This window comes from Talpa occidentalis, unplaced genomic scaffold (assembly GCF_014898055.3).
Source record: "Talpa occidentalis isolate TD23 unplaced genomic scaffold, MPIMG_talOcc4v2.1 talOcc4.7, whole genome shotgun sequence".
Taxonomy (NCBI): Eukaryota; Metazoa; Chordata; class Mammalia; order Eulipotyphla; family Talpidae; genus Talpa; species Talpa occidentalis.
In genome coordinates, this window is record NW_023605083.1 from 126,344,843 (window position 1) to 126,364,553 (window position 19,711).

The following is a 19,711-nucleotide window of genomic DNA, read 5'->3' on the forward strand; positions in this document are numbered from 1 at the left end:
ACATTTTCCCTTAACTCTCTATTTTCTCCCTGGCCACACCCGGGGAACCGACCTGCAGACAGGATAGGCCAGTGGCTCAAGTTCCCATACCTGGAAGATCTCAGCTCAGTGCCTGGTGACTTCAAGATGAAAGCTTTTCCAGGGCACCGAGCAGCCTCTGGGTCCTTGTCAAGCAGGACGGTACTGTGCTGTTATTACTACTTGTTGACTCCAGGCCAGGGGACTCCAATGGGGACTTGGGGGGCTGCCTTTTTATCTGTGGGCACCGCCTGGGTACATGCTTACTCCTGAGGCTGTGAGGGTGTAGGCTGCGCAGTCAAATAGGGACTTGACCGCCGGCACAGAGAGCTGGAGCAAACTCAGGACTGTCTGAGGCCATTCATTATGCCTGGGTGAGCACAATTTAAATCTGGAAATTTCTGCTCAGTCGGATTAGAGAACTCTAAATGGCAGTATTTAACTGCCTGAGGTCCCTGGAGTGTCTCCATGTGACAATTCCAGATCTGAGGGAGGAGGTGTCCTCTGCCTGCCCAGGAGGAGGCTCTGGATTGGTCTGGTTCTGGAGAGGCTGGACGCTTGTCCCCTGCCCCAGGGAGCCACTCATTCTGAGTGTTCCAGCTGGGGGGAGGGACGAGGGCAGCTCGTTGGGCCAGTCTTCCAAAGCCGGCCTTTTCAACACCAAGTGGTTTCTTTCCCGGATCCTCTGGGTAATGATCACAATTGTTCACTTGAGTTGGCTGTGAGGCCACAGCCTTGATGTACTCAGAACCCTCCGAGGACCCCAAGTCCAGGGGGAAGCAGCTGGGGGGCAGCTGTGGGGGAAGAATCAGGGTGAGGCTGCTCTGTGCGGGGCCAGCCACCCTGAGAAGGGCACCCGCCCCCGCCCCGAAGGGCACCTCGGGGCTTTCTGCCACAGCCCGAAAGCCTTTATTAAAAGCTTTGTTTTCCCCCTTTGTGCTCCAGAAATAATGATCTTTGTGTGGCAACTTTTTGTCATATCTCATTTCTATGCCCACAGCAGATGGTTCTGTTGATTTCAGACGGCTTAGTGGGGGGGATTTGGGGAGCCTGAGAGATAGCTCGGGTAAATAGACATAAAGACTGATCTCACATTTCTGTAGCTAAAGGTTGGGGATGAGTCTTAGAAGGTTCCAGGGCTTGGCTCAGTGTAGAGGCTTATCTGCATCCCTTCAAGCTGCTGGGAATCCAAGAAGAATGCCCGCGCCCCGGCCCCTCTATCAGATCATGCACCTGCAAGAAACACTGCTTTCTTTTTCTTCACTATGTCAGTAGCTTCCTTTATGTATTCAAGCTTATTCCATTTCATTTGCTTATCACCTATATCCCATCCGGGGTGATGGGGGTGGATAAGCAGCATTCTTTTCCAACAAAGCGCTGGCTGGCAGTGTCTCCCCGCCGGCCAGCTCCCCCAGGGCAGAGGGGAGAGAAGCAGCATTCAGTGAGTGCCCTGTGGGTGCCAGTTTCTGGTGGGCATCATTTCATGTCACCGTCACAGCAGCCGTGGAAGGTGCATTTCTGCACCCCTGTTTCAGAGAAGACAAACCTGCAACTAAACAGTCAGTGACCAGGCTGGGATTTGAACCCAGCTCCCCCTGGTCACAGCCTGGCTCTGTCAGCTACTACATAGCACCCGAACACCCAGAGGGTGCAGAGGCTCAGCGTCTTCAAAGTCCTGCCCACCTGGGCTTCTCGCCGCACTTCCCCTTTATGTATCCATCCAGGTGAAATCAGGTTCACATGACAGTCCGAGTCACATGGGGGTGGAGACGTGAGCAGAGGGCCGAGCCTTGCAACTGGGTTCCCCATTTCCTGGGCAGGTGGTGGTGAGCTGGGCGGATGGCAGGCGCTGGAGGGGAAGGAAGCCACCAGCCTTAGGAGCCCACCCTCCTCTTCTTCCCTCCTGGCTCCGCCCCGGCCCGGGCTGGTGCTGGCCGGAGTGGAGGGCAGAGGGCCCCTCTGGTCCTGGGGTGCTCTGACCTCTTGAGACAGCCCTGGCTGCTGGCTGCCACCCTCTCGCGGGCATTTCCCATTTGTTGTGGGCAGGTCCCCCGCCCTGCTGGCCCTGTCCAGCAGCAAACAAAGCAGTGAGCCGTGAGTGAAGTCCGTGTGGGCTCCAGACCTGCGTGTTCCCCAGCTCTCCTTCGGGGCGGTGCTCGGCTGCCGTGGGCCGGGCTCCCCTGCTAGAATTTGTTCCGGAACCAGCCCCGCTGATGAGCATATTGATATGAACAGCCTGACTTGGCCAGAGCTTCCGGCCCAGCACGCTTGATAGTTAGCTGGTTATTCTGAGAACATTCTTTTCAAAACACTCTACAGGACAAACAGGCCGAGAGGTGCCTTTGTCCACCGCGGGCCTCTGAACAGAGCCGGCTCTCACAGGGCGGAGAAGGCCGCCAAGGAGGGGATGGGCTGGAGCAGGAGGCCGCGGTGGCGCGTGGGGGTGGGGAAGAGGGCCAGTGACAGCCAGCTCTGAGAGCAGCCCCGTCCTCGGTGCCTGCACCAAAGGGGAGCCTTTAATTCCTAAATAGAACGGCCTTGCTCCGGAGCTCAAGAAGAGGCTGCTGTTCATCAGAACTTCGTTCTCTTGCGATGTCTTCGCTGCTGCTGAATGGTTTGGTTGGGGTCTTCCGGCTACACGAGCCTCTGACCTGCACCTTCCTTGTCTTCTGCCTCTCGCCTGCCTCTCAGCCACCTGAGGGGGTGGGGCTGCTGCTGTTCTCTGTCCTCCTGGAGCTGTGCTCCCTCCTTTCCTACCTTCCTTTCTCCTTTTCTTCCTCCATTTCCCCTCCACCCCTTCGTCCCTTTTCTTTCTCTTACTGAAATAACATTAGTCTGTAACATTACGTAGGTCTCAGATGCACAGTCTTCTAAATCAGCAGCCATATCTACCAGCTCGTATTTGCCACCAGAAGGCTAGTTTCCATCCATCATCACACAATTGACCCCTTTGAACCTGATTTGCCCAACCCATCCCCTTTTCTGGGTGACAAAGGCATCATCTTTATTATTTCTTTTTATTGAGGCGACATTGGTTTATACCGTTGTTGGTAAAATAGAAGTCCAGGGTCTCCCCCCTCAGGTGTTGTTACCACACCTCACCTGCCACCAAGACACACATAGTTCACCCCCATAGTCTACTGTGCTCCTTCCCCACCTAGCTCTCCCCCCTCCCCCACTGTAACCTCAGTCTCAAAAGATTAAAAATAGATCTGCCATATATGCCCCGGCAATTCTGCTCCTAGGTATCTACCCAAAGAATGAAAAACACTCATTTGAAGGGAGACGTGCACTCCCATGTTCATTGCAGCATGATTACAATACTCAAACTATGGAAACAAACTAATATGGTGCCCAATTACAGGTGAGTAGATCAGGAAACTGGTATATACACAATGGAATACTACTCAGCTATCAAAAAGACAAATTCTTGCCATTTGAGGTAACCTGAATGGAGCTGGAGGGGATTCTGCTAAACAAAATAAGCCAAAAGAGAAAGACAAATGCTGGGTGATATTACTTATATGTGGGATGTAGAGAAAACAAAAAAGGGTCAGATAAAGCCAACCCAGGCGAGGGGTTTGACAGCAACAGATATATCAGTAAGTGCCCAGAATATGCCATAACAAATAAGACGTGTCCTCTGGTTGAGCATGCTCTTCAAAAGGTCTGTAGTATCGCTGGGGTCTTCTCTCAGTGTCCACCTAGATATACTTGCCCTGAGGGATGATCCTGAGCACCTCAGGTTCTCCTCCAACTCCCCAGACCCTTAACATCACTCTGTGCCCTTCTACCTAGACATGGGAAAAGAATAGCTTCCTAAAGGAGATATTTTAAATGTTCTAGACCATTTACAATTCAAGGAGCCGTGTTGTTGGCTGCCTTATGCGCAGGGAGTGTTGGCACCTGGGCATGGCACCTGCCTGGGATACGTCACCCCCTGCAGCCTGTCCTCAGAGGAGAGGTCTCAGGTCTCACTGCAGGCAGCAGCTCCCCGTGCCCTGGAAGTGGGGTTGCTGCTCCCCACTCCCTGACACTGCCTTGTCTGAATGGTTACGTGTGCCAGGCACCTTGTAACAGAAATATGTAGTTACCCCCATGTTGCAGATGATTAAACTGAGACTCCAGATGGCAGGTCACTTATTGAAGGTCGTAGCTAGTGAGTAGGTGAGCTCAGGTTCCAGTCTAGGTCTGTCGGTTGCCAGGGAACACATTCTTCCCATAGCGCAATAGTTTTTAACCTTGGATACCCTGGACAATGGCCTCAGGGGACTTAGAGAAACTCCCCCCTCTCACACTAAGAACTGACCCCTCAGGAGTGTCGCTTGGACACTGACATTTTTCAGGGCTTCCAAGTGATTCCTAAGGTACAGTCCAGGAAGGAGCTGGGACCATGAAGTCAAGTTCTTCTGAAAAGTCTTTCCCGCTGAGTCCCTCCCCTGCATGCTCAGCCTGGCTCAGCCTCTGTGGTAACTCACAGGGCATGGTGGGCTGGGGTCCTGGCATAGCCCGGGCTGCTGTGCTCCTGGGTGAGCAGGGAAGGCAGCTATGAAGCAGATATGATCTGGGAGATTGTGCAAGGCTTTCATTACCCCCTTGGGCCCTGCTACCTGGTCATCTCCCTCTGCCCCCTACGAGGAGCATCTTGTCCTGTCATTTCCCTGCTTTCCTGTCCATTTCCAGCTGGAAATGTCCACCAAGGAGAGCAAGGGAGGGCTCTGGGTGTGCCTCAAAGGACAGGAGAGCTTGGGGACCAAGGGGCCCAGGGACCCAGCCAGCTTCTCCTCCAGCCCCCTGCCCCACTGGTTATTGGAATCTGCCCTGGGGAGTTGGTCACAACCCAGGGAGAGGCAGAGGCAGGTGGGTGGGCACAGGGCCCGACGCCCCTGCTCACATGAGGATCGGGGCTGTAGGAGGCAAGTGGTGCTTGCACACTGCTTTCTTGGGGTGCCCTGGCCAGGCCCAGTGCACTGGGCACCCCAGAACCCAGCTCCCAGGCGGGGGGCTGCGCGGCTAGCCGGGAGCTCCTCCTCCCCCCGCCTCGTCAATTCCCAGCAAGCCGCCCGCTGCACTTGCCAACAGCGCCAGATGCTGCTTTGGGGAAAATACCTTCTGGAGTTTGTTGTCTGAGCCCTCCCAGCTGACACCCACGGTGGAGAAGATGTGTCAGGATAAATGGAAAATCTCTTCATAAATATTTGAAAAAAGGCAAAAAGGAAAAGGGAAAAAAAAAAGAGGAACTAACCCCCAACTCCGGGCATTTGGGAACATCTTAGTGATGTGCTAACAGATGGGGGAGCAGGTCATTAACATTCATCAGTTTGTAGTGCGGTCCCCACAAGAACAGCCAGGGCCAGGGCCGAGGGAGGCTCCGTTCCCCAGGGCCACTGGCGCCCAGGGGCCCACGGCTTGCCCTGCAGACTCCGGGGAGAGGACAGGCCTGCCCAGCGCCGACGGCAGCCTCAGAGCAGGCGCAGACAGACTCCCAGCTGCCCTTTATCCATAATGCATCATTGTGTCTTTAAACTCAGCTGCCTTGGGACTTTATTACAAGTGGAGCACAGACTACGGTAGCTTTTAGGGGAACCCCTGGGAGAAGAGTAAAGAGGCCCCTGGGGGCTGAGGAGCTAACAGGATAGAGCCAGTGCCCACACATGGAGAGTGACACACCCCACTGGAAGGCCCGGGGGATGGGGTGCTCGCCTCCTGGGGGGTTTGGCTAAGGAAATACCGGGTGTTTTGAGGTGGGGCAAAGTTGTCAGGAGCCTCCCACTCCCCTTAGTGAAAGGGGGCTCTTCTCAGGTCTGGTGAGCAAAGAAGCTCCCCAGCGGGGAGAGCCTGCTGGCCTCGGCCTTGACAGCCCCAATGCTGGCCACACCAGCCTGGGCATCCTGGCGACCGAGCTGCTCCCAGCCCAGGCGCGTGGCCTTGGAACTCAGCACATGCTTCCTGCCGGCCCTCCTGCAGGGCCCCGGCCTCACTCAGGCCTCTGGTGCCTGCCACACTGGATCCCAAGATGAGCTGGAGAGGCGGGTGGTCAGTGGGGTCAGGGACTGGACAGGGGCAGGGGCTCTGGAAGACAGAACCCTGGAAAGGACTGTCTGGGGTAAGTAGAAGCCTGATCCCGAGTCTCCAGGCTGGTGCCCAAGGTTACCTTGCAAAGGCCGGTGTGTTCTGAGGCCTTGGGAGACAGAAGGTCTCTTCTGTCTTGGGGACTCTGCCTAGAGAGGGGGGCACGCCCCCCAGAGTTCCCCACTCTTTGGCAGTAGACCCCCTTCAGCTGCCATGGCAGTTGCCCTCACTGCGGGCGGGAGCCCCATCACGGGTGGCAGTGCGGAGAGGAGCTGCCCAGGAGCCACAGGGAGGCCAAGGGCTCTGTCCACTCACACAGGACAGGAGGCCCAGGACCTCAACCCAGTCACCGGAGCGGCGTTTCTTGCTGTCTCACAGGCGGGGTTCTCCAGAGAAACGCACCCGTAGGCTCCGGAGAGACGTGTAAGAGGAGATTTGTTACGGGAATGGGCTTGCAAAATTACAGAGAATAAGTCCCAGGAAATGCCGTCGGCCAGCCGGAGACCCAGGAGAGCCGGTCGTGTGACTCAGCCTGGATCCCGGGCTTCAAGAACCAGGGCCCTGAAGTCCAAGGGCAGGAGGAGATGGATGTCTCGGCTCAAGAAGGGAGCGAGAACTCACCCTCCCTCTCCTTTTTGTTCTGTGCAGGCCCTCGGGACACCCACCCTCGCCGTGAAGGGTCTCCTTTACCCCTTCTGCTCCTTCGAATGCCGACCTCTTCTGCAAGCGCCCTCAGGACACAGCCAGAAACACTCTTTTCCAGCTCTCTGGGCATCCCTCAGCCCAACCCAGTTGGCACATACGCTTAGCCTCATTTCTGACCTCCTCAGAGGGCAGGTGTTGGAAATATCCATTGCTTCTGGAAGGAGGTGTCAGGAGATGTCAGGAGGGCCGGGAGCCTCAGTGCAGGCCTGTATTGGGGGTGCTCTCTTCTGTCAGCTTCTTGTGGGGAGAGGCTCTTTTGAGAGCGGTTCAGCTGCTGGGTGGGTGTTCACCTCTGGGATGTCAAGTCTGTTTTGACGACCACTCATGTTCTCGCTGGTATTTTGACCATGAGTCATTTCTACCTGAAATGCTGTGTTCGGGACACATTTCTAAACCACCAACTTAGAGAAACTGATGGCGGATTCAAACCCCCTGCAATCTTTGGTTGAAAAGGTTGGTTGAAAAGCAAAGGACTTGCTTCCTGACGGAGTGTTGAGTCACTCTCGGCTCTTCCGCCAACCGTCAGGCTCTTGCTGGTGTCTGGCCCTGGGCTGGTCTCATTGCCTCCAGTGGGTGGTTCTGAAAAGTCATTGTGATTTGCTCACCCATTTATTCCACTGACAGAATTAGTAGCTTGAGTGTGGCCCCCCAATATCTGTATCCTAACCCCCAGATTAGGGAAAAATCTTTTTTTTTAAAAGATTTATTTATTTATTTATGGAAGCACTGGGTACAGTCAGAAGCGCGGGAGGGTGAGAGAATTCACCAGAGCCAGAGTGGGGAGCAGAGCAGGCAGACTGACGAAATACACTGCTGAGGGGTGCATCAGGCGGCAAGAGAGGTCTGTGCGCCATGTGGGACCCTCGCCTGGAGGCCGGGGATCGAACTGGCGCTGCAAAGGTTGTGGGCAGCTTCGCAACCCAGCGCTCAACTGCTGCGCTACTGGGGGGGCCCAGGGAAAAATCTTTACAGAAGTAAACAAATAGAGGATCTTGAATTGGGGTAGGTCCTCGCTCCATTGACAAGTGTCCTCATAAGAAAATGGGAGGGGATGGGAGGAGGCAGGGCCTTGTGAAGGCAGTCGGAAAATGGGGTGATGCTACTCCACGTCAGGGACGCCAAGGATTTCTGTAGTTCCCAAGAGCTAGGGGGGGTGACTTGGAGTAGATTCTCCCTCAGAGTTTACAGAAGAAACCGGTCCTAGAGCTCCCTTGATTTTGAATGTCTAGCTTCCAGAGTGTGAGAAAATACAGTGTCGTTTGTGGTAATTTGTTACAGCAGCTCACAGAAACTAATACAGTGGGCATTTGAGGGCCCACAGGCGGCCACTCGATTTAGCACCACTCGGACATAGCAGTGAGCAGAGTGGGGTGACCCAGGCCGATGGAGCTACTGCCCTAGAAAAGGAGGTCACGTGACGAGGGTTCTGAGAACACAGGTTCCCCAGGGCCTTCTGTCTCCTTCCAAACCTGCTGCTTCTCCAGCTTCCCGGCATGGCTGCTGGCCCAGTGCCCAGACCCAAGCCAGGACTTTCCCACCCACGTAGCCAGCCACCCATGAATTCTGCCAGTCCCACCTCTAGAGCACATTTGAACCCCACTGTACTTCCTCCTCCTGGCCCGGCCAGCATCCCCGGACGCTGAGTGACTGGAACCCCCTCCAGCTAATCTGTCTCTCTCGCTTGCACTTGCCACCTAGTCCTCTCCCCTCTGTAGCTGAGGGATCTGTACAAATGTCAGTTACTTCACTCCTGTGCTGCAAACCAGGTTCTAGCTCCACAAACACTGAGAATCAACGCAGTCACTCCAACCTGGACTGCCCGTGGGGTCTGTCCCTTGTCTTGCGCACTGCCTCATCCGGGTTCCCTCTTCCTGAGCACCTGGACACCGTTCCTTTCTCAGGCTTACCAAACTCTTCCCAGCTCAGAACCAGATCACATGTGGCTTGTTCTCTATCTCAAGTTCTTCCTTCTACTTGTGGGTCTCAGCTCTTGTTCTCAATTTCAGTCTCTTGGTTGCAACTTAAATGTCATCTCCTCCAGGAAGTCTTCCCAGATCTCCGGTCTGAACCGAGTGCCTCTTTTTCCTTTCTTATGGTCCTTTCTGCTTAGTGCTGAGGACCACCGTTGCATAGGGATTTGAGGGCTGGAATGTTTCATGTCTGTCTCTTGCCCACAGGGCAGCCCCCAGGACGGCAGTGGCTTCATTCAATTCTGACCCCCCAGCCCGTGCTGTCGGGCCTGGCATATAGAAACGTTCCATGAGTATCTGTTGAGCGTAAAGATAAATGAAGGTTTCTCTCAACCATGTCGGGGGAGGGGACGAGTAAAGAAGAATCAACACTCACGTGGAAAACTTTTGAGACCCACAAGTTTCATAACTCATCATGGTAGGTTCAGAAAGGCAATTATTTTGTTTTCTCTCTCATCCCCCCAACCTTGTTTTTATAGTTTGTTTCCCCCCATGGACTAAATATGAGATGAACCCTTAGGGCAGCAGAAGGGTGGACTTGGAAAAAGTGTGCTTGCCAAAGGCAGACCCCCAGAAGGAAAAACTTCCTGTCAAAAGGAACATCTGATGAAAGTTAAAATGTACTTGCAGAAATAAATCGGTTGCTGTAGCAACCAGTCGTGTTTCTCCCCCAGAAGAAAAACACAGAAAGAGGCGGGGGGTTGTCAGCTGCCTCTGATGTAGGCATGAGAGAAGTTGCCATCCAAATAGAATTATAGGCCAGTATGAAAGGTCTCACATTCCCAGCATAGCATGATGCTTCTCCTGCTTGTGGAGGTTTTGGGGAACGGACCTCCCCCTGCCCGCCCTGCCTCATCTGTGACTCCCATGTCTTCCTGGCTGGCTCCCGTGGGTGGCAGATGGTTTGACGCCCTCCCAACAACGCCTCCCGTCTCCCTCAAAGTTGTCCACCAGCGCCTGTATTAAGATGCTTCCGGAAACTTGCTCTTTTTAAGAGACCCTCTTCTGGGTGCTTCGGTAATGAGTAATCAACTTAGAAAAGATTCTCATTGTAAATTCAGATTTTTATCTATATGTAGTTTTCAAGAGTGGAATCCACCCACCTGTGCCGGCAGAGTTCGCGGAAGGTGTCAGGGTGGGGAGTGAACTCTCAGTGGATTCTCCATCGTGCGTGTGGGGTTCGTGGGGAATGGCAGCCCACTCATGGGGTGCCAGCTGCAGGGCTGTAGGAGGTGGTACAGGCACCGCCCGCAGCTCTGTTTTTGATGGCAAGCAGTGGTCTTGGGGGGTGCCACCTGGCCTTGGCTGCTTTGCTCCGAGCGGACGCCACCTGTCGACCAGGCGTTTCTAAAAATGCACTTAAAAAATTATTATTTTAATTTTATATATTTTTTACATCATTTTTAATTTTTGCACATTGTATGCGCTTTCATCTTGGTTATATTCCCCACACAATTCCCAACGCCCCTTGTTTTTATCCTACTCCCTCCTCCCTCGCCCGTAGTGTGTCTCTGGTTTATAGTTTAAGGGCAAAAGGGTGGCAAAAGGGTGTAAAGAATGTCTGCAGTGAAGGCCTCTGGTGGGTGGCGGCCCAGGAATTGGCAGGTCTCCCCGCTCATTCATCTCCACTCACCATGCATTGGTTGAGTCCCCACTTTGAAAGGCAGCACTGCTCTCGACTCCCGCAACCTGGGAATATATTACACTAACCGGGAAGAGGAGGGAGGGTTGCTGACAGAATCCAGGCTGTTGATCAGTTGCCCTTAGACAGGGAGATTGCCCTGGATTATCCCGCAGCCCAGCATCTTCAGGTCCTGGAAAGTGCCAGAAGGAAGCAGAAGAGGAGGCTGGATACCACCTGAGAAGAGTTTGATCGCTGTGGCTGATTTTAAAGGTGAGGAAGGGCATGAGATATGGAAGACAGACAATTTCTAGAAGCTGGAGGGGCAGAAGACAAGCTTCTCTACTGGAGTTTCCAGTCCTGATGACCCCTTGATTTTAGTCCAGGGAGACGCTAAATCACACAATTCTGAGATAAGATTTGTGTTGTTTTAAGTCACTTAATGGGTGGTAATTTGTCACAGCAGCCCTAGGGCAAAATTACACACTCTATGTGCCAGCCCCATGCCTGGTTCTGGGGGGACAGAGTCAAATGAGGCATGGTTTACAATGGGGGGCAGCAGGGAAAATCAGCAGTGAGGCACTGGGGAAGGTGGGGTCCTCTAGTAGCCACGAGGGGGTGTATATGGAGGGCTTTGCCCAGGAAGACTAGCTGGAGCTGACCTTAGAGGAATGAACTTGAAAGACTGGCCAGTGAGGGGGGAGCTGAGGAAGGAGTCCAGATAGTGGGGAATGTGCCAGAGCACCCCTAGGAATGCACCCCACCATCAAACTGGGAGAAGCAGCACTGTGGACGGAGCCAGCTGCTTGAATTTCATCTAAAGAGCGGCAGGAGAGCCCCTGAAGAGCCGTGAGCAGGGGACTGGCATGTTTTGATCCACCTGACCGGAGAAATCAGCCAGAAGCAGAGCCGTCAAAGATGCTGAGTGGATCAAAACAAAAGCTGCTCCGGGGCACTGGGCTGAGAAGGGCCTCTGCTGGGAAGAGCCAGGCCTTCCTCGTGGGGGCTCTTTTCCCTGCACCTCGCCTGAGTCCTTGTCCCAGCTGAGTCTGGGCACTTGGTCACGCTGGACCTGCTTCAAAAGAGTTGTCAGAACTCCGAGGATGACCCCATGCCCTCAGGCGGCCTCTCCCAGGGGGCAGGCACCACGGAAAAAGGCAAGTGGAAACAAAGTCTGGTCCCAGGCGGGGCACTGGGCCTGCCAGCCCTTCATAAATTAGGCATAAACTGTAAAAATTGATTGTTTAAGGCATAATTGCCATTATTTTCTAATATAGCAAAAGCAGGGATGAATGCTGTGATGGATTATGAGCCAGTGAAGAGAGGCATTTAATTAATTTCGTGAGCCTGCTGAAAAAGCTGTCCCTGTGGAATTGGGGGGTTGGCTCAGGCCATGCCTGGCTGCAGCTGGTTCCACCTGCCCCCCAGCCTGGGGTCGGCTCTGGAGCCCTTCCATGGGGAGCTGAGGATTGGGGGCCCTAGGGGAGGAACAGCAGTTCTGGTGCCCTGTGCTGCAAGTTGTCAGGATGGCCCTCCCTTCATGGACGTTTTTGTGGCCACCAGAAGGACTGGTTGGGTAAGTGGGGGGTCAGTGAGGATCTGAAAGTTGAGGTCAAGTCCAGATACTCAGCCAAAGCCCTGGCCTCAGCCCATGGCACCTGCAGTGGGGTTTGAGGAGGAGCCCCAGTCCAGTCCCCCCATGCCTGAGCTCAGGGACCCCCACTTGTGTTCCTGTCCCTCTGGAAGACCCCACTGTCCTCTCTGATTTCACCACCTAGATCCTAACTTGTCACCTTTTTCCCTGGGTTCCTGGGTCACCCTAATGCCATTGGATTTAAGGATTTATTTTATTTATTTATGCATACAAGAGCTGGGGTGTAGGCCAGAGGTATGGGGGTGGGTGGGTGAGAGGATTCACCAGAGACAGAGTGGGGAGCAGAACAGACAGATTCACTGAAATACACTGCTGAGGGGAGCAGCGGGTGAGACAGGAGAGGTCTGCTGCACCATGTGTGTCAGCTTCCTGACCAGGGATCGAACTGGTGCGGCAGAGGCTGCCGACAGCTTGATAGTGCTGAGACTCAACCCCTTGCACCACCAGGGAGGCCCCAGATGCCAGGGGATTTAAAACCCATCCTGCTTCCAGGCACAACAGTTCACAAATATCCCCAGTAGCCCCTCAAGGTGGGGGCAGCTAGTCAGTTTTCCACTAACATGGACAGCTGGCTAACTATTTCCTTGGGTGCCCTGTTCTTGGGTTCCCAAACTGAGGATTCAACTGACTGAGCATGGAAAATGGAGTTTGTCCTAAGATACCTGTTTTCCTTGTCCTTATTCCCTAAACAACCTAGTACATGTAACAGCTATTTACATAGCATTTGCATTTCTCAGGCGCCATAAGGGATCTAGGGATGCCTTCATGTATATGGTGGGACTGCGTAGGTTTAATGCCAATACTCTGCCAGTTTAAATGAGGAGCTTGAACACCGGGGTGTTTGGCATCCACGGGGCCCCACGGGTGACAGTAGTTCACGGCCTGGGATTCAAACCCAGGTCTCTTACTTGAGAGGTCACCCTCTCCCTTCCTTGCCACTGGCCACAGTTCCGGCCTCCACTCAATCCCCAAAGGTCCTCATTAGCCAGTTCTGGGGATCCAGGCCAGGGGCTGCTCTAACCTAGAGGGGAGATTTCTGGTGTTCAGTCTGGCCACTGGCAATGTTTCTGGCTGCTTCCATCTGTTCCATTTGCTTCCGGGGTGCCCGAGGGGGCTCTCCCCACCAGACCCACTTCCCACACCCAGAGTGGTCGCCAAATGGAGTAGCAAACTGCAGGTGAAGGGCCGGCCCCTTCGTCTGTCTTTCTGCCCAGTCTCCATCTGGCTCGCCCACCTCACCAGCACCTCTCGCGCCAGGCCCAGAAATCACAGAGTTCCTTCCCGGGAAGCTCCCTCCCTTTCCACTCCGCCAGCCCAGCAGCAAGGAGCTGTTGCCTTTACTAGGCTCAGGATACCCGCAGGCCCTCAGGAGTCTCCTGCTAGCGGGGAGACGGACGAGCCAAGAGGTGGGAGATGCTTCTCACACACACTGTGATGTGGGGGCTGCGGGGTGGGGAGAAGAGCTTCCTCCCCCGGGGACAGGTGGAGGTGAGGGACGCAGGGAACACGTCCAGATGAGGGGACAGTGACACAAACTTCTCACTGATGAGAAGAGCAAGAGGAGCCTTTCTGGCTGGAATCCAGCTCGCATCTGCTCCAGGGAGGAAGTTTAGGGGACCTGCCAGTGGCCCCATGGATTTAGGCTGGTCAGGGTGAGGGGTGGGTTAGGGGAACTGAGGCTGGGATGGAGTCGAGAGTTAGGTGCAAAGGAGTCTGCATATTTTCTTGGAAGCTGTGGACCACATTGAAGGAATTTAAAAGCAGGAGACTGAGCAACTCACAAACTCCCTTCCAGAGAGATGAAGTGTGGAGCAAAGAGCTAAGGGTTCCAGAGGGGAGACCCTAGCTGGGGGCTGAGGGTGTCCAGGCAGGAGGAGGTGCCGGCTTGGGCTGGGCAGGGGTAGTGGCTGGCGGGATGGAGAGAGATTTGTATAGGGATGGTCTTGGGAATTTGTCCGATCCCATAAAACCCAGCTAAGAAGGAAACAGAAGGGGAGGAGCTGCTGTTCAGCCTCAGGCCTCTCTGGTTCCCCGCCCAGGCCACCGTGTTCACACCCAGCCTGGAGCTCTGAGGACGTATCCCACGTTGTTGAGTGGACACCATCCTCATACTTGTGGGGTTCCTGGTCTCTGTGACAGGCGCGCAGGAAGCTGGCGTGGCCTCTGTGGCTGCTGTGTCTGATTGATGAAACCCATCAGCTAAGGAGCTGCTGTTTGTTGAATGAAACTCAGATCTCACGGACTCCAGTGCATTGGGAAGGCCTCCCTCCTCCAGTACAAATACTAAATGGATGTGGCACTGGGAGGGGCAGGACTGTCGCTGGAGCTCATCACTGCACCTTTGATCTGTGTCTTCCAGGTCTCTCCAAGGAAGGCCTGGGGAGGGAGAAAGAGGTGAGCTTCATGGAGGGCTCGTTAAAGGATGACAATGGCCACTTGTAAGAAAACGGCTTTCCTTTCCCCCCCTAACACCCTCTCCCGGACAGTGGGGGTGAAATCATGGCTGTTCTATGAGCAACCGGTCTGCAGGGAACTAATTGATTGCAATTTTCATTTTACTGGGTCCCATAATTCTTTATTATGTCTTCTTTTATGACTTGGGTGGCTTGGGTGCTGAGCCGCTGTGTAACAGGAGGGCTGTGTAATCACAAGATAATCAGCTATTTGCCAGCAGGACAAATGTCTTGTGTCATTAAGAGGATGCTCGGCTCTCACCTGTCAGTCTCCTTCTCCCTTCGGAGACAGGTGTGTCAGTCTCTGAGCTTCAGAAGCCATCTTGCTCTCCGAGAAGAGAGAGCTGCCTGCCTCAAAGGAATTTCGGGATGGATCTGAATTGCAGTCACCTTTCCTCTGGCATTCCAAGATAAATGGTAACATTTTTAGGAAAACCACGCTTCAAGATGGTTCCCCAGTGGCAGGTGAGTCGAGACAAAATTTATTTAAGGAGAAAGGACCCAGCTATGCCTACTCGGGGGCAGGACGCTCTCTTCGCCCAAGCTGGCTGGGCAGAGATCCAGGAAGCTGGGCTATTAGGCAGGTTTTCAAAGACTTAGGTCATTGCTGTGCTCTCCTCCCTGCAAAAATACAAAAAGTCAGCTCCTCCGTGCAGCTGACTTCACCGGCTCTTGAATGCACGGCCTCATTCATCCACGCACTCATTCACTCTCTTACTCCACACGCATTTATCAAGTCCCTGCAGCGTGTCAGGCACTGGGGATATAAAAATGAATAACACACGTGGCCTGTTGTCAAGGAACCGACTTTCTGGTAAGGGAGGAAGGAAAAAGCAAGCCGAGAAAAGAGCAATGGAGCGAAGTGTGAGCGAGGGGAGAGGCAGGTACAGAGGGAGAGATGATCCCGAGGGGTTCAGGATTCAGGCAGCTTCTGAGCTGGGGAGGGGGGCCCCGAAGATGCCAAGGCTTGGGTGTGCAGCCGGAGGCAACTTTAGGAACGAACAGCAGAAGTTCAAGGGGAGCTCTGCTGAGGTTTGCTGAGCCAAATCACGAGGGCCGGCCTGGCTAAGCAGTTTGGGTTTTATTCAGAAGGCAACAGGGAGCCAGCACAAGCGTTTAAGGCAAAATGAGACAGTAGCCAATGTGCGAAGTATGCATTTTAGGAAGATCTCGGAGTGCAGTGGGGAGCGCCTTTGGAGAGGGAGATGGGGCGTGAGGGGCTGCCCGATGGTGCAGGCAGTGAGTAGGCCAGGAGAGGAAGAGGAGGGCTCTTGGGGAGATAAGATCTCTAGGAAATGGTGACTTAGGAGACATGGAGGTGAGAGAGAAGGGGGGGTGATTTCACTCCTGGGATTCTTGGCTGGAGAGCTGGATAGGTGATGCTGCTTCTATTATTATTGTTATTATTATTATTATTATTATTATTATTATTATTTAAGGAAAGCTTTTAGCAGCAAGGACTAGTACCTAACAGTGACTTAAACAATAAAGGTATGTAATTAGCTCACACAGTGAGAATTCTGGAGGTGTCATCAGGGCTCAATAGTGTCACCCAGGACCTAGGATCTTTTGTTCACGCTGCCCTACCATCCCAATATTTTTTGCTTCCTGGTGGCAAGATGGCTGCTGCAGCTCCAGACGTTTTCTTGGTATTCAAGGCAAGAAGAAGGGGAAGGAGGTGACCATGCCATACCTGTTTCCTTTAACCAAGAAAACAAAAACTTTCCCAGAAGCTTCTGCTTGTTCGTCAGTGGTCGTCCCACGCTGCAAGGAGGCTGGGAAAGTGAGATTTACTAGCAGATGCAAGCAAGGAAGAAAGGGCCTGGGAATTTGAATTAGCAGTGTCACCAGGACAAGATGGAAATGTTAGGGTGAAAGTTCAGCACAGTCCAACATCCTGGGGTCAGTGGGATGTGAGAGAAAAAGCAATCTCTAACCAAGAGGGTTTTGGGGCGTGGATGATGGAAGGAGGAGCCTGGTGCACTGGTCCAGGACCTGTTTGCTTCGCTTCTGCTCTTTGCCCTTCTGCAACGGATGGCTGTTTCCCAGCCCCTGACTCATTCCCCCAATGAGAGGCACTGGAAGAGTTCTCAGTGGTAACCAGGACAAGTTCTAGATCTGTTCATCATTGGTGGGATCAGAAGTCACTGCTTCTAGATCTCTGTTAAGTCACAGAGGCACAAGAGGCCCCTGAGGCATTCCACCCACTTTCTGCAGGCTTAGCACCCTGCGTCAGGGTGTTGTTTCCCTTGAGTGCAGGCTTGTGGGTCTGTCAATTCAGACACCCTGCCCTCTGCTGGCCAAGGAGTTGGGGAGGCCTCGAGAGATTGCTAGGAAGACAGGGACCCCACCTACTGGAAAAGCTGTCACAACGGTGTCCTCTCTCCTGCTTGGACCCCACTCTAGTTCTTGATGCTGTTATTCCCATTCTGAGGCCGCCCCTCCAACCCCATAAATCCCTTTCTGCAGAGCGCAGCCAGAGTTGCAAGTCTTTTATGTGCAACCCGAAGTAACCTAAGTGATGTACATGGAGTGGCTAATTCCAGAGCTGGAGGGCAACTCAGAGACCATTTGATCTGATGCTTTTATCCCATAACTGGACAAATTGAGGCCCAGGGGTGAATCGAAGTCTGGAGAGTGGACACAACAGCAGGCCCTGCTGAGTGCTTCCCATGAGTCAGCCGTTTTGCTCACCCCCTCCCCCATGAGGGTAGTTAGCATTCCCATTCTAGAGACAGAGGACCCAGGCACACGAACGCCAGCGACTCTCCCCAACTTGCGCAGGCCCCAGCAGCTGGGCCTGAGTTGAGTTCAAGCAATATGGTCCCAGAGCCCATGCTTTATTCTCCTGCGCTCTTCTTGGGGTACGTTCTGGTCCCTGCCAAGCGGAAGGATGGCACAATACGAATCACAAGTCTTGGAGGAGGTGAACCTGGGGCTTTCACCAAAGCCTCACAACCACCTGGGGAGACTGGCATAATCAGCAACCCCACTTTGCAGATGAGCAAACTGAGGCTAAGAAAGTCCCATCCCACATGCTTAGACAGGTGCACAAATCCAATCAGTTCTGACTGGCCCGAGAGCTGGCCCCACAGTTGAGTTCACCTGGCCAGCAAGTGGGTGGTTGGCCTGAGAGACATTCCGGCGCTCCCTGGCTTGGAGCTGCCTGTCATCTCTGAAGATGCAGGCTCCCAACAGCCAGAACCCCTCCCCATGCCGGCCCTGCTGGGAGCAAGCTGGGAGAGATACAGTTGGCAAAACACATTAGCATCTTCCTCTCTGCTAATTAGTTTTGTGAAAAATTATTTATTTATCTATTTCTTTTCACCAGAGAGCAATTGGGGCTGCGGAAATGTGGTGACATGTTTTACATGAAGAGGAAGGAGCCACTCATGGTGAGGATTAAATCATCTCCCACGTGCTTAATGAACAGGAATCTGGGGGGCCCATGAGACAGCGGAGCAGCAATCAGCTCCAGGCATGGGTAAGAAGGGCTCTCAGTCTCCAGAGCTCTGGGGACACGTGTCCACAGCTCAGGAGGGCGCCTGCCCAGGGGTCACGTGGCTGGTTTGCCCTTGTTCCTGCTCTTCGTATCGCCTGGAATGCTGTGTTCCACCCAAGGGCCCTAAAACTTTCCCCAAAGGAGAAGCTGTTCCAGTTGGCACTGGAGAGATGGAGGCATTTTCTAGGAGCAGAAGTGAGGAAGAGCCTAAGACCAGGTTTTGAAATAGAGACACAGAGTAGCCACAGAGTAGCCACATCCGTGCTGACCTGCAGGCCAGCTGCCCAGCTCTCAGCCACGAGCACCGGCTTCTCAGCCATTTTCAAAAGCTCGGGAAGCCATGTCTTTGGGTGACCTCTCCACTTCAAATCACCAATTTGGAGCAAATGGCTGAGGCCGTGATGTTGGCCTTCACATCTCATTGAGGGCCAAGGCCAATGCTGTTTAGTTTTCTGCCAGATGCAGTTAGTACCACAAAGCACATGAGCCACCTCCCTGGAAACCCCACTTCCTCACGCTTATGGGCCTCAAAGCCCATGGGATTTGGCAGCCCTGAGTTCAAATCCCAACTGGGCCAGACACTAGCCATTTCACCACCTTACCCTGAATTTGTTTCTTATAAGTCACTGAGAAACTCAGCTTAAAACAGTCATTTGTTTGCTTGTGATCAGCACTGAATAGGGCTCTGCAGGGACAGCTCAGCGGTGTTCCCGGCGGTGTCGCTGGTACAGGGTCCCAGAGGGCCTTTTGCATGACCCCCTCCCCTCATGGCCCTTCATCCTCCAGGGACTCTCTCTCTGTGGCCTCCAGCAGGATAACTCTGATGCTATGACAGTTTGGGACAAGAAAGTGAAAACAAACTATGTGAACTAAGGCCTGTTCTGTGGGTCGACCAGCAGTCGCCTATTTATTGATTTAGTGCTTGATCAAAGCAGGACAAAGCTCTTGCACACCCACAAGTTCTGTGTGTCACTAACACCGCCTTCCAGAGGCGCCAGCCTGTCACAGCCAGCCAGCGTCCTGTACTGAGACCCTACCCACAGCTGAGCCTTCAAAGCTGCAGTGTCTGCATGTAATACTCTAAAATACACCCCATGCTCCTTTGCTGTCTTTTCATCCTGTCCCATGAAGCACCTGGCCTCTGGTCCACTGTCTAACAGATGCAACAGATGGGAAGTGAAGGAACAAAAGAAGCATCTCCTTGGCTTTAGTTTTCCAAAGCCCTAGCCCTTCAAGGCATGTATCACAGTCACCTTCCCCCACAGCTGTCAGGAAAGATGTGGGGGGACTGGAAATTGATGGAAGGAAAGGTGTGGGCATTCAACAGGCTATGCACTTGATCCAGAAATCAAGAAACGGAAAGAAAATGAGAAACCAGTTACCCTTTGGTGATTTTGCTTTGCATCTTTCCATTTTTATTTCTTGAGTTGATAAGCACATGGCCATGATAGAAAATTCAAAAGGTACAAAAATATGAGGAGTTCTTCCTTGACGGGTGTGTAGACTTTCAGAGCTAGTCTCTAAAAAGAAGCAAATCTCTTTTTTTCTTCCTTTATTCCTTTTTAACGACTCCATATTATTCTGTTATGTAGATATATCATAATTTATTTAACAAGTCCCCATAGGTTAGTTGCTTCTAATCTTTAGCCAACACAAATAAAACATATAATAATCTTGTAGATGAGTCATTTCATACATGTGCAATCCTGGTCAAGG